Below are 15,573 nucleotides of genomic sequence, written 5' to 3'. Positions count from 1 at the left end.
ACCTCCAATAACTGTCGAAATCTCGACCTCCGAAAAGAATGACTCCGACACTTGCAGCTCCGGTAGAAGTTTCTTTAATTTACTTGCTCGCAAGGGGTAGGTTACACTCAGTCAAGGGCTAAGTGAACACCTCCGAAATGGTTCAGTTTAACAAGATATTTATACAGTAAAACCAAAGTTATGGTCTCTCCCTGTGTATTGCTCTGTCTCACAGTCAGTGAATATAGATAAAGAGTTAATTACTATATCCTGGTCCTGACATGGTATCCAGATATTTCCTTTTGTCAGGGTTATCAGAAAGCCAAACGACCATTACTCCATGAGTCATAGGTAATGGGCTATCACCTGTCTTGTATTGTGTCAGGATTGTTCCAATTTCCTGGTCAGTTTATCTGTTTGCATCAAATGGATGAGGTCTCGGAAAGAAGATAATGGCTAGAAGATAAGGGTGGGGTGACATGGACCTCCTGTAGTGTAGACAATAGGAGAGCACCATGGGGGGGGGTTACTTGTCTCAGCATGACTTGTCTCCTAGCTGTCTGATGGCCATCAGCCATCTCAAACCAGGTTTCGCTGTTTATGCAAACTGACTGCTAAAATGCAGAAAGTTCTGGTAGGGCCAGGACTCCATTTTGATCAAAAGGCACACAAATACCATATGGTATCAGCTTAGATAAAAATACATTTCCACAAGCCCCTCATCTCCGGAATCAGCCTAGTGAATCATCTCTGAACCCCTTCCAAAGCAAGTATATCCTTCCTTAAGTAAGGTGACCAAAACTGCATGCAGTACTCCAGGAGCGGCCTCACCAATACCCTGTACAGTTGCAGCAGGACCTCCCTGCTTCTGTACTCCATCCCTCTCGCAATGAACAACTGACACACCAAAAATCCCAGAAATACTCAGACCTCACGCCTGCTTCCTTGTGTAAGAGAAAGGCTTTTGCTGACACCACTTGTTCTGAGGGTTGCTTTCAGGAGTGTCGGTAATTTCTACAACTTTGGAGCGCACTCTCACTACATTGGAGGATTGTGCACCTGATCTCCACTTTGCATATCAGATCAGCATGGATGCCGCTTATGCTGTTTCACCTTTGACCTCAGATGAGTACCAAGATGAGCAGCAGCAGCAACAGCAGACTTCTCCTCACCGACCTGCCGCTCCACAGGAGAGAGGGGATGAGCACAGGAGTGGCAATACCCCCAACACAGGGTATATAGGCAGAGGATCGGCTTCCTGGACATGATGAACACCAGTACCTCAGGAGGTTCAGGGTATCACAAACATTTGTAGACTGCTGGAAGTAAACCTGCTGCAAAGTGGGTCTGGTGGACATGTGTTACCAGTCGCTGTCAAAATCACAACTGCCTTCAACTTCTTCGCCTCAGGTGCCTTCCAGGCATCTGCAGGAGATATTTGAAGGATCTCGCAGTCAGCTGTCCACAAATGCATCACCCAGGTGACCGGTGCCAAGTTTGCCATCAAGCCACCCCCAGATCACCCCAGGAGCGTTCTTGAACCGTAAGAGCCTCCACTCCATCAAGGTGTGATATTTAATTCTGTCACCAGGTAGCTGGGAGTTCCCCATCCTCCATCTCCCACTGCCAACAACTCCACAGCTCCACTGATCTCCAGCACCTCCACCTCTGCTGTAGTCAGTGGTGTTGTGACTCATGGAGGGCCACTTCCTGTTCTCTGCCTCTCCCGGGTGTCCTGCGCTCTCTTCTCCTGCAAGGAGGGAAACAAGAGACCTTTGAGTGAGAGTCTTGGAATGATGGATGGGCAACATCTGTAGAGAGTGATGGTACAGGAAAGGCATGACATTGCATTAAGGTGAGGGTGAGTGTCAGTGATGGATGGTCAGATGGGGATGTGAGTAGGTGCGTAGACTGTGAGGGACGGGTGCACCTACTGTGAGGAGTGAAGTGCAGGAGTAGGCTTGGAAAGGCAGAGTGAGGGGGTTGGAGCGACTCGCACAGCAGGATGAGGTCATTAAAGCACTTCCTGCACTGTACCCACGACCTGGTTACCACAACGTTTGGAGCATGGGCAGGAACATTGGCTGGGCCCTGGTACAGCAGAGGAGCGGGAAGGTTGTGGTGGACTTGTGATGAGTGATTGGGGCGGAGGAGTGATGAGGGATCGTGGCTGAGATTTGGTGGGTGATTGTGACGGAAGTTTGGTGAATGTTTGTGGCGGAGATGCGGCGAATGAGGGTTCGGGACCCAGAAGAGCCGAGGGCCCAGGGGCAGCACAAACCCGCCCACACTGCGATATGTGTGCGCACTAGGTCCGTGCAGTAGAGCAGGTCTCCAGTTGTCCTGGTTAACCCTTGTCACTGGATAAAGACTGAGCTCTGTCAAGCCCGTGTGGTGGCTGATGTGCAACGGTCACCACACGTTAAAAAAATCCACGCACAGGCATCTTCCACCCCTTCGATTGGAGTTCAGGACTGGAACATCGGAACCTCATTGAAGCATCTGTGAACTCGTGGAAGAAAGTCATCCTCGTTCGAGGGAACGCCTATGATAATGATGACCACACTCCTGGTGCTCACTTCTGCCGATAGCTCCAACCATGACTTCTTTGTCTCGGCAGCTGGCCTCTTCCTTCCATCAGGAGTGACAAGACCTCTCTGCAGGCCCGGACTCCTTGGAGTAGGAGTTCCAGAGAGGAGGCACTGAATCTAGTGGCAGCTTTGTGTCACTGAGCCAGCATTGTTTATTCTCCAGCAATATAAATATTGCTGGAGAACAAGCAATTCACTATCAACAGAATCCACTCTCTTCCCCACCAACCTCTCTCGCAACTCCACCTGTCATAAGAACAGAAGAAATAGGAGCAGGAGTAGGCCACCTGGCCCCTTCAGCCTGCTCCGCCATTCAATAAGATCATGGCTGATCTGATCATGGACTCAGCTCCACTTCCCTGCCCACTCCCCATAACCCTTTACTCCCTTATCGCTCAAAAATCTGTCAATCTCTACCTTAAATATATTCAATGACCCAGCCTCCACAGCTCTCTGGGGCAGAGAATTCCACAGATTTACAACCCTTTGAGAGAAGAAATTCCTCCTCATCTCAGTTTTAAATGGGCGGCCCCTTATTCTGAGACTATGGGCTAGAACCTCCACTTTTTTTGCCTGCTTAACGCCCACTTAACACCCATTTTACCACTGAAATGACATATAACGGCCATATATCACCCATTTTGACACAAAATGGAAACTGGCGGTCATTTTTTGGAAACTTATCGCCGAGCGTTACTTTCCCCATGTGCTTAACGCCAAGAAAAAATATTACCGTCCGCCTACTTTTTTGGGGCGGAATCAGCAGAATGGGCGAATTCAACGCCCATAATATTGCCCAGCGTTACTTTCCACACGGAATTAACACCAAGATTCAATATTAACATCCGCCCACTGTTTTTTGTCGTAAAGAGCATATTTACGCAAACTAGCGGCCATGGAGATCGCCCAGTGTCAATTTCACCACCTCGCACACATATCGCCCACAATATCGCTCGCTGAAAAAACCGCCCACAAAATGTGGAACTAACTGGAACGAATCATAGAAATATAGAAAATAGGTGCAGGAGTAGGCCATTCGGCCCTTCGAGCCTGCACTGCCATTCAATGAGTTCATGGCTGAACATGCAACTTCAGTACCCCATTGTAATTTCAATCTTTATTTGAAACTTTTTTTTTTAGAAGCTCTTTTTTTTTAAAGCATTCTTTATCTCATTCCGAGACTAAATTTATGTCTTTCAACCCAATCAATCATTGCATGTTTTCTTTCGGCAAGTAAGTGAGCATGTCAAATAAATATTTTGCTCAACAAACCTATTCTTTATTTGTTTATTCTCCTAGCTCCGTAACTTATCATCCGAATAAATCCACACCTGCGTTTCTAACTTAAATGTCTTAAAACTTCCCACATACAGGACAACATTACAAAGGGTTTAAAAAAAAAGACTTTCACTCTGTTTCTAAAATAAACAGACACTTGCATTCCTCTTCCAACCAGGCTTTCGGAACATGAAAACATAAAACAAAAATTCATTCTGCAGTCAAAAATCACACAGACACTTCTCACTCAACGATCAGACATTTACAACAGTCTCTCTTCTTGTTTTGGCCGGCTCTATTTTTGGATCCATGACCTTTCAGGGAATTCGTAGTTTTATCTAAATAATTCCTCACATAACTAATTCCTGAGGATTCCACCCTGCTTTAATCATTTTTTCAATTAGCTTCTTTTGTTTTTCCGCCAGGTGGCGGGTAAGCGACCCTTCTGGTCCCCACTCGAGTTTACTTGTTTTCATGGCCATTCCTGGGTAGGACTGGTATCGTTAGGAATCTACTCTCAGCGGTCCGCTTTCTTTCTAGCGCGACTTGTAGTAAACTGTCTCTTGGCTACTGTCAGGTCACAAGTTCTGCTGTTACACAAACTTATACAATTCTTAAAAACGCGTTTAAGCAATTCCCGCAGTGCTCTACGTATCCTTAACGACTACCTACCACCGCTCAGCCCGTTGGTCCGACCCTGTTCACAGGTTTGGATTCCGTTAGCCGCTGTACACCGCTTGGTTCTATCCCGGGGTATTTCAAATTACACTACTGGGTCCGGAAGATGTCTCTCGGTATCACGATCCCACGGTCTAAGTGTGTTCCCTACGCCTACTTGGTTCCTGGCCGTCACGTGGGACAAAAGTCCTCTTAATTCAGGCTCAGGCTAGGCGTTTGAGATATTAGACCGTCTCCTCATGTCGATCAACCAGCTTCCACCTTCCGCACCCTTTATACTTAAAAATTGTTTTTTATACTCACCCGGGTTTTTTTCCAAGGGCGTCCAGCGACTCCGGGAAATCCCGTCGACTACGCCATTGTTAGCGTTAGTGTTTTCTCTGAAGAATCACTCAACACTCAGGGTCGGTTCCAATGCTGAAGCAGCTTTATTACGCTCAGCGGGAAGGAAAAACTCAGGACCGTATCCAGGTTTCTCTTCACAGAACAAAGAGTTACATGTACCTTTATATGTTTTACAACAGTTAAAAAACAGCTTACTGCAGTTACACAGCTCATCACGGCTGGACACAAGCCAATCATAACGATTATAGATTACATATAGGTTTTTTAATCCAATAGAATTCTCCTAGTAACCAGGGAACCATTGTCAATTTGGGTTGATCGATGACTTTATATGTTCTCTCCCTAGTTCTTTCATCTGGGAGAAATAATTGGTTTGTAGCCTTGTTTACAGCAAATGGTTTCCCTCTTATCTTTCTTCCTGGGGAATTAATTGGTTTATGGCCTTGTTCACAGGAGATGGCTTCCTTCTTATCTCTGCCTTCCCAGGCATTCCTACAGTGGGCCTCACAGGGTTATTGCTCGGTCAGTGAACGTTCAACAGTTCACAGTTTGACTACCTGATTTCCCATAATGCCTGGGCAGCCATTTTATGTGTGTGTCCATTTAAGCTTATGTGAGTTCTAAATATCCAGCAGGTGCCTAATGCCTAAATCTATATATATCTTTCGACTCTCTACAACACTGCTTTCTCACCATACCCCTTGATCCCCCTAGTAGTAAGGACTACATCTAACTCCTTTTTGAATATATTTAGTGAATTGGCCTCAACAACTTCCTGTGGTAGAGAATTCCACAGGTTCACCACTCTCTGGGTGAAGAAGTTTCTCCTCATCTCGGTCCTAAATGGCTTACCCCTTATCCTTAGACTGTGACCCCTGCTTCTGGACTTCCCCAACATTGGGAACATTCTTCCTGCATCTAACCTGTCTAACCCCGTCAGAATTTTAAACGTTTCTATGAGATCCCTTCTCATTCTTCTGAACTCCAGTGAATACAAGCCCAGTTGATCCAGTCTTTCTTGATATGTCAATCCCGCCATCCCGGGAATCAGTCTGGTGAACCTTCGCTGCACTCCCTCAATAGCAAGAATGTCTTTCCTCAAGTTAGGAGACCAAAACTGTACACAATACTCCAGGTGTGGCCTCACCAAGGTCCTGTACAACTGTAGTAACACCTCCCTGCCCCTGTACTCAAATCCCCTCGCTATGAAGGCCAACATGACATTTGCTTTCTTAACTGCCTGCTGTACCAGCATGCCAACCTTCAATGACTGATGTACCATGACACCCAGGTCTCATTGCACCTCCCCTTTTCCTAATCTGTCACCATTCAGATAATAGTCTGTCTCTCTGCTTTTACCACCAAAGTGGATAACCTCACATTTATCCACATTATACTTCATCTGCCATGCATTTGCCCACTCACCTAACCTATCCAAGTCACTCTGCAGCCTCATAGCATCCTCCTCGCAGCTCACACTGCCACCCAACTTAGTGTCATCTGCAAATTTGGAGATACTACATTTAATCCCCTCATCTAAATCATTAATGTCATTAATCATTAATCACAGCGTTATGGACGACATGTTGTCGATCAAATGTCGCGTCCTTTAAAAGGCTGCTGTGCTTCAACCTTGGCAGAGTTCGGATGTACTCTGCAGGTCGTTGGAGTTGATGTGAACATCTCTAAAAACATCTTGACCACACTGTGACCGATTGGAATTGAACAGGTGTCTTCGTCTGGACATTCCTTGTTTGTGAGCAATCGGTGGAAAACAGAGAGCAACTGCAATGGGGCCTATCCTTTCTCACCCTCTCTTGGTGACCAAATACATGCAGCAGACTCGACATCACCGAAGGAACGCTCCACTGCATTATGTGCCCAATGTACGAAGTGACAGACAGATGAGGAGGACCAGACGTTACACCCCCCACAAGTACAAGGAGAAGCATTCTTACCTCGACTTGCCCAACACCACCTGCCTTCGGAGACTGCGCTTCCACAAAGAGGTATGCCAGCTGATAAGGACAGATCTGCAGCCTGCCAGCACCATCAGAACTGCACTGTCCGTCGAGGTCAAAGTCATCACAACACTGTCGTTCTATGCCTCAGGTTCTTTTCAGGCCACAGCTGGTGACATTTGCGGACTTTCTCAGCATGCCACACATCGCTGCATTAGACTGAAGCTGCACTGAAGCCCTGTACGCATGCAGGATGGACTTGATCAGCTTCCCTATGGCCAGGGAGGCACAGAGTGAGAGGGCTCTAGGATACTCCAGAATTGCAAACTTCCCCAAAGTGCAGGGAGCAATAGACTGTACACACATCACGATGCGGGCACCTTTTCAGGATGCAGAGGTTTTCAGGAACTGCAAGCGATTCCACTCCCTGAATGTCCAACTGGTTGTCCACCACCAGAAAATTATACTGGCAGTGAATACTCAATTTCTGGGCAGCATCCATGATGCTCACATCCTGCATGAGAGCACTGTGTCTGACTTGTTTAACAATGAGCCACAAGGTCAATCTGGATGCTTGGGGACGAAGGATATGGCCTCGCCACCTGGCTGATGACTCTCCTGCATGACACCCACACCGAGACCGAGAGGCGATACAACGAGAGCCACAGAGCAACTCGCAGTATTGTGGAAAAAACCATTGAGTACTGAAGCAGCGCTTTAGATGCCTGGACCACTCAGGAGGCGAGCTCCAATACCACCGTGAGCAGGTAGCTCAATTCGTGGTACTCTGTTCCATGCTACACAACTTGGCTATCAGGAGGGGACAAGAATTGCCTGATGAGTCTGACAGTCCACCTCACCACAGAGAGGAAGAGGAGGATAAGGAGACGGACGCTGACATCGGGCCAGACAATCAGGCTGATGTTGAAGCCGTGCCCCTGCCTCCCCTGTAGACCGCATGAAAGGGCCCATGGTGGCATGATAGCTGCAAGAGCCTTACGTCAGGAGCTCATCAATGATCGCTTTGCCTGAAAGAACGTTGGTGTTATTTACAAGGCTGACACACTGCTGGGTGTGCAGGTCATACATCAATGGTGGGCATCACCTTGGTGACAGTTAAAGTTTAAGTTGATTGAAGTTAAGTGTGATTATACCCTTTGATGTTAAGGAATCACCAGCGTGTAATGGTGCAGCTCTCTGAGCCAATGCGCAACAAGGTTTTGTTAAATAAAAAACATTTAAACCGACCATTAGTCTGAAATCATAAGTATTTCTGTACAAACTACCTCTTCCGACCCCCCCCCCACCCCACCCCCCCATGCTTCTCCTCCCCACCTCTACCCCTTCCCCTTCCCATCCTGACTCCCAGCCGCCTGGCCGAGGAAGTCCTCAGGTGAAGCTTCATTGGGGCAGTGGGGGGGGATGGCCGCAGCGCTGCTTGGACGGATACGGGAGAAGACGGTCTCAAGGTGGGAGCGTGCTCTGAGCCATAAGCAAGATGTTGCTGCTGGTTCTCATGTGTGTTTGGCAATGGGGCTGCGGCACCTTGGGGTGCAGTGCCAAGCTCTGGAACCACTGGGAGCCGTCTGCCACCAGTGTTCCTGGCTACCAGCTCCAGGGCCTCCTCCATCCCTTCCATGTTATATCTTAATTGTTGGACAAAAACGGTGCCAACTATGTTCTTGGTGCTTAGTAGGCTTTTTGCTACTGGTGAAACTCCGTCGTTCCTCCCACCACAGCCACACACGCTTCAGTCCCTTTCTGCTCCCTCTCTCTCTGTCTCCTCTTCTGCACATGTCATGATGACCCTTGACCTCCTGAACCACAGGAATCGAGCGTTGCCATGCTGTTGCTAAGGACGCCCACACTTTACGGCAGAAGGTCAGAAAAATTTAACGCCCATTTGATATCATTTGCGGTAATGCCCATTTTCAAAAATGTAACTTAGGTATTTTGAGAATGGGCAAGAAGCCGGCGATCTGAAAGCCCTTTTTTAATGCCCAAGCCAGAAATAACACTCATTTTTTGGGCGATAAACACAAAAGTGGAGGTTCTAGCCCTTTGTCCCCTCGTTTTAGTTTCCCCTATGAGTGGAAATATCGTCTCTGCATCCACCTTGTTGAGCCGCCTCATTATCTTATAGGTTTCGATAAGATGACCTCTCATTCTTCTGAACTCCAATGAGCATAGGCCCAACCTACTCAACCTATCTTCATAAGTCAACCCCTTCATCTCCAGAATCAATCTAGTGAACCTTCTCTCAACAGTCTCAAGTGCAAGTATATCTTTCCTTAAATATAGAGACCAAAACTGTACGCAGTACTCCAGGTGTGGCCTCACCAATACCCTGTACAGTTATAGCAGGACTGTCATCCGTGCAGTGCTTCTTGAGATACCCAAGCTGAATTGGACCCATGAGTGTCACCATCACGCCTGCTCCTGTTAATTGGTTGGGAAACCAGGAAGTCAGATACAATTGCATAGGTTTCGTTAAAAAGCCACTGCAAAACACGGCACTTCAACTTCCGGACTCCCGACGCAATCCAGGTCTCTCCCCGTTGCCAGCATGTCGCAACGGTAAAAATCCCGGCCAATATTCCAGTCAGCGAGAGGTCTTTCTATGGAACAGGCTCCCCAGGGAGACAGAACTGATTCATTTTGGGTTACAGTTTTTGAGTAATTTGGGTCATGAAGTGGTAAATGTGGCATGCTTGGAAGGAAAACGATGATTTTGAATCTTTGGTTCCCAAAGCTCTCCGGCAATGATGTTTTCCTCGCCTCATGTCGTGGTCTGTTGTAGACTGATTGATAAACAGCTCGATTATGGTTGATCATACAGGTTGAGCGTCCCGAATCCGGCAACCTCGGGACCGAGGCCGAGCCGGTTTTCATGTTTTTCCAGATTTCGCGTTTTCCTGGATTTTGGAATGTCTTTCTGACGTCACGAATCCGGAAACACCCGAGCCCAGGTTCGGGTATTTCCGGATTTCGGAACATCAGAAAGACGGCGGGGGGGTGGGGGAGTGGGGGGGGGGGGTGCGGTGGGGGGGGGTACCTGCCGAGGAGCTGTTCGGACCGTCCGGGGCCCGTCGAAGAGGTGTTTGCATCGGGCAGGACCCCGCTGAGGAGGCTGTCAGGCTGGCCGGCCCTGCAGAGATGGTGTTCGGGCGGGACCCCGCCAAGGAGGCTGTCGGGCCAGTGGGCTCCGCCAAGGATGTCATCGTCGGGCGGGGCCTCGCTGAGGAGGTGTTCGGGCAGGCCGGCAAGGAGGCCCCGAGGGCGGGCAGTGGCGAGGCCCCGAGGTCGGGCAGGGTTGCTTGGTTCGGATTCCGGAACATTTTACGGATTCCGGACGACCCTGCCACAAATCGTCCCGGAGTCCGGACTCTGGAACATTCCGTAATCTGGAACTGCGGATTTTGGACGCTGCACCTGTATAAACATATGAACATATAAAACTCCTATTTGCTGATGGCTGTGCTCTCATGGCCCACTCCCAGGATGAAGTGCAAGCATGAACCACCTTGTAACAGCTTTCCGGCACGTCGGCATGACTATCAGCCTTAAACAGGCAGTGGTACTCTTCCAACCTGCCGCAGATGAGATTTATACTCCACCTATCATCACTATCGGTGGTCACATGCTTTAGGCTGTGGTTAGATTCACCTACCTGGGTAGCACTGTGTCTAGAGAAGTCCTTATCAATGCCGAAACATCCTGTGGAATTGTCAAAGCCAATTTAGCTTTTGCTCTGGGACAAAAGAGGTCTCAGCCTGCAAACCAAGCTCAAAGGACAACAAATGCACGCCACATTAAGAAGCTGATTAACTTTCACCTAAGCTGCGTAAGAATGCCCTAAAGTCCCATCCTAGGTGTGATATCTTTATACATCACTAACACAAACACACACTACACAAGATGGCTCCTTAACAAGACTATCACATGACTTGCCACATGACCTTTTATTATTAATACATAAGTAGTTGCATTACATCAGTAGTCCACTAGGTGGAGCTCTATAACACTCAGCCTCTTCCTATTCCTCATCTACAAGCTGCCTTTAAGCATGAGGTCAGCCTCTATATACATGATGGAACCCAGTTGAGTGTTACCATTGAGACATAGTTGACACCGATGGGAGACCGCAACCCTTCCAAACCTTGCCCAGATGTTCATATCTATTTTTAATAAACCAATGCGGAGACACTGGGTTTGCCCCCAGTGTGTCACTGACAGAATAAACAACCCAACTGGCCTTTCATGTGAGGTAGCACCACTAATATAATAATTTATGCATATGGTCTAATTAAAGGAAGAGAAACCTAGAATGCTAACTCATAATATTATCTATGCTGAATGGACATTCTATACCCTGCAGTGCCCACCAGTGACTAAAGACCCAGATCATACCAATGGACACCGCATATTCCCTCTCCAGGGCCACCCGGGCACAGACAAGACAGCGGAAGAGAGGTGTGCAGCCAGGCTGATCCTCTCTGTGGGTCGCACTCATCCCATCCCATGAATAGCTGTTTTTGCCAGGCCTGGGGCAGACCCACAAGGTCATCCTCCGATCTGACCCCTCCCCCCTCCATACCGGGTGGCCAAAGCTCAGGGGTGTGGGGCTGGAAGTGAGCCAAAAGTTGAGGAGCAGCCTCCTTAAATGGTAAAATAAGGGCAGCAACTTTTCCCCTTGGACTTTTTGAGTGTAGGAGCAGGGAGGTCTTACTGCAGTTGTACAGGGCCTTGGTGAGGCCACACCTTGAATATTGTGTACAGTTTTGGTCTCCTAATCTGAGGAAGGACATTCTTGCTATTGAGGGATTGCAGCAAAGGTTCACCAGACTGATTCCCGGGATGGCAGGACTGACATGAAGAAAGACTGGATCGACTAGGCTTATATTCAATGGAATTTAGAAGAATGAGAGGGGATCTCATAGAAACATATAAAATTCTGACAGGATTGGTCAGGTTAGATGCAAGAAGAAAGTTCCTGATGGTAAGGAAGTCCAGAAGCAGGGGTCACAGTCTAAGGATAAGGTGTTATGTCTTGAATAAAGAATCTGACCAGATACTGTAAGCTCAAAGTAATGTGTGACCGCAGTCCTTTATTACCGGTCTCCAGAGTGCCTCTCCAGCCTGTGAGGCCTCCTTATGTACAGGTGCTCCCAAGGGATTGTGGGATCCCTTGGGACTCCAGGGGATGAGCCCTCTAGTGGTTAAACAAGGTATTTACAGGTTTACATATATAACAACACTCCCCCCCGCCCCCCCGCAAAGTCAATAGTGTAACTATTTACAATGTGAGTCGGTCTGAGGCCGTCCTTTCCCTGGTTGATCATCTCGGTGCAAATGCTGGCTTTGGTGAGTCGTTTGTTGGGCCCTCACTGGGCTGCTGCACAGCTGGCCTTGCCAGGCTGCTGGGTGTGGTGCGTCCTGCTGGGCTGCTACAGGTGATGGGTTCTGCTTTGAGGTCAACTGTTGGGTCGGTTGCCACTTGTGTGTGTGTTGGGGGTTTGAAAAAGGTAGAGTCTATTGTGGGTTGTTCTGGATAGTCCGTGAATCTGAGTTTAGTTTGGTCCAAGTGTTTTCTGTAGTTGAGTCCATTTGAAAATTTGACCAGAAACACCCTACTCCCCTCTTTGGCTACGACAGTGCCGGGAAGCCACTTGGGATCTTGTCCATAGTTCAGCACAAATACAGGATCATTAATCTCGATTTCGCGTGACACATTTGCACGATCATGATATGTAATCTGTTGAAGCCGCCTGCTCTCTACCTGTTCGTGTAGATCAGGGTGGACTAACAAGAGCCATGTCTTAAGTTCCCCTTTCATGAGCAGTTCAGCGGGGGGACCCCCAGTGAGCGAGTGGGGTCTTGTGTGGTAACTAAGCAGGACTCGGGATAGGCGAGTCTGCAGTGAGCCTTCAGTTACCCACTTCAAGCTCTGCTTGATTGTTTGCACTGCTCGCTTTGCCTGACCATTGGACGCTGGATTAAACGGGGCAGATGTGACATGTTTGATCCCATGGCGGGCCATGAACTCTTTGAGCTCGGCACTGGTGAAGCACGGCCCATTGTCACTCACAAGGATATCACGCAGGCCGTGCGTGGCAAACATGGCCCGCAGGCTTTCAATGATGGCAGCGGACATGCTTGCCAACATTATCTCACATTCAATCCATTTGGAATAGCATCTACAACCACAAGGAACATTTTTCCCAAGAATGGGCCTGTATAGTCGACATGGACCCTGGACCACGGTTTGGAGGGCCAGGACCATAAACTTAGTGGCGTTTCCCTGGGTGCATTGTTTAACTGTGAACATGTGTTACATTTGTGCACGCAGGACTCTAAGTCTGCATCGATACCGGGCCACCACATGTGGGATCTGGCTATCGCTTTCATCATTACAATACCTGGGTGGGTGCTGTGGAGATCACTAATGAAAGTGTCCCTGCCCTTTTTTGGCACCACTACCCAATTACCCCACAGAGGGCAGTCTGCCTGTATGGACATTTCATCTCTGCGCCGCTGGTATGGCTTTATTTCTTCCTGCATCTCTAACTGGACACTAGACCAACTCCCATGCAGCACACAGTTTTTTACCAAGAACAGTAAGGGGTCCTGGCTCATCCAGGTTCTAATTTGTTGGGCGGTAGCAGGTGATTGCTCACTCTCGAATGCTTCCACTACCATAACTAAATCTGCGGGCTGTGCCATCTCCACCCGTGTGGTGGGCAATGGCAGCCTACTGAGAGCATTGGCACAGTTTTCTGTGCCTGGCCTGTGGCGGATGGCGTAGTTGTATGCGGACAACGTGAACGCCCATCTCTGGATTCGGGCCGATGCATTCGTATTTATCCCCTTACTTTCAGAAGTGGTTTCCAATTCAAATTTGAGTCCAAACAGATATTGATGCATTTTCTTTACCCCATAAACACACGCTAATGCTTCTTTTTCGATCATGCTGTAGGCCCTCTCAGCCTTAGACAGACTTCTGGATGCATAAGCAACCGGTTGCAATTTCCCAGATTCATTAGCTTGTTGCAATACACACCCGACACCGTATGACGACTCATCACATCCCAGTACCAAATGCTTACATAGATCATACAACACAAGCAAGTTGTTTGAGCATAAGTTTCCTAGCTTTCTCAAAGGCATTTTCTTGGCTATTACCTCATACCCATTCATCTCCTTTACGCAGTAAAGAATGCAGGGTTCTAACAATGTGCTAAGACCCGGTAAGAAGTTACCAAAGTAGTTCAGGAGTCCTAGGAACGACCGCAGCTCCGTCACGTTCTGTGGTCTCGGTGCGTTCTCGATTGTCTCCGTCTTCTAATCAGTGTGCCTGATGCCATCCGCCACGATTCTTCTCCCCAGGAACTCCACTTCAGGTGCCAGGAAAACGCACTTCGAGCGTTTTAACCTGAGTCCCACACGATTAAGCCGACTAAGAACCTCCTCCAGGTTCTGCAGGTGCTCGACGGTGTCCCCACCTGTAACCAAGATGTTGTCCTGGAAGACCATAGTGCGCGGGACTGACTTCAGCAAGCTTTCCATGTTCCTCTGGAATATCTCCGCGGCTGATCGAATCCCAAACGGCATCTGTTGTAAATGAAGAGACCTTTGTGCATGTTGATGCAGGTGAGGCCCTTCGATGATTCCTCCAGCTCCTGCGTCATGTCGGCCGAGGTCAAGTCCAGCTTCGTGAATGTTTTTCCCCCTGCCAGCGTCGCATATAGGTCGTCTGCCTTTGGTAACGGTTATTGATCCTACAAGGAGAAACGATTGATAGTTACTTTGTAATCACCACAGGTTCTGAAGGTGCCGTCTTCCTTGAGGACTAGAACAATCAGACTGGCCCACTCGTTGAATTCAATCAGCAAAATGATGCCCTCTCGTTGCAGCCGGTTCAGCTCGATCTCCACCCTCTCTCTCAGCATGTACGGTACCGCTCTCACCTTGTGATGGAAGGCGCCCCCTGTATCAAGTGGATCTGCACTTTTGCTCCTTGGAACTTCCTGATACCCAGTTCGAACAGCGAGGGGAACTTGTTTAGTACCTGGGCACATGAAGTGTCGTTGACGGACGAGAGCGCTCGGATGTCATCCCAGTTCCAGCGTATCTTTCCCAGCCAGCTCCTGCCGAGCAGCGTGGGGCCATTGCCCGGTACCACCCAGAGTGGTAAATTGTGCACCGCTCCATCGTAGGGACTTTTATGGTAGCACTGCCGATTACAGGAATCAGTTCCTTTGTGTACTTTCTCAGTTTAGTACGAGTGGGAGTCAGGACTGGCCGTGAGGCCTTGCTGCATCACAATTTATCGAAAGTCTTTTTTGCTCATTATGGATTGGCTTGCGCCCGTGTCCAGCTCCATTGACATCGGGAGTCCATTTAATTCAACCTTCAGCATTATCGGGGGACACTTTGTGGTAAATGTGTGCACCCCATATACCTCTGCCTCCTCAGTCTGAGGCTCTGGTTCATCATAATCCACCGTGGATCTGTCCTCCTCTGCAACATGGTGGTTTGCAGGATTAACAGGATTAGCAGCTTGCCTAAACATATGTTGGAGGTGCCCCATTGTTCCACAGCCCTTGCAAAAATATCCTTTGAAGCGGCATGAATGGAAGCGATGATCACCTCTGCAGCGCCAACAAGGTGTTAATAGTTTTGTATTCACCATCCTTGATGGTGGACGATGAGACATCTGCGGACGTGCAGCTGCAGGCATG

The sequence above is a fragment of the Pristiophorus japonicus genome, chromosome 22 (assembly GCF_044704955.1).
Source record: "Pristiophorus japonicus isolate sPriJap1 chromosome 22, sPriJap1.hap1, whole genome shotgun sequence".
Classification (NCBI taxonomy): Eukaryota; Metazoa; Chordata; class Chondrichthyes; family Pristiophoridae; genus Pristiophorus; species Pristiophorus japonicus.
This window is presented reverse-complemented; position numbering follows the sequence as displayed.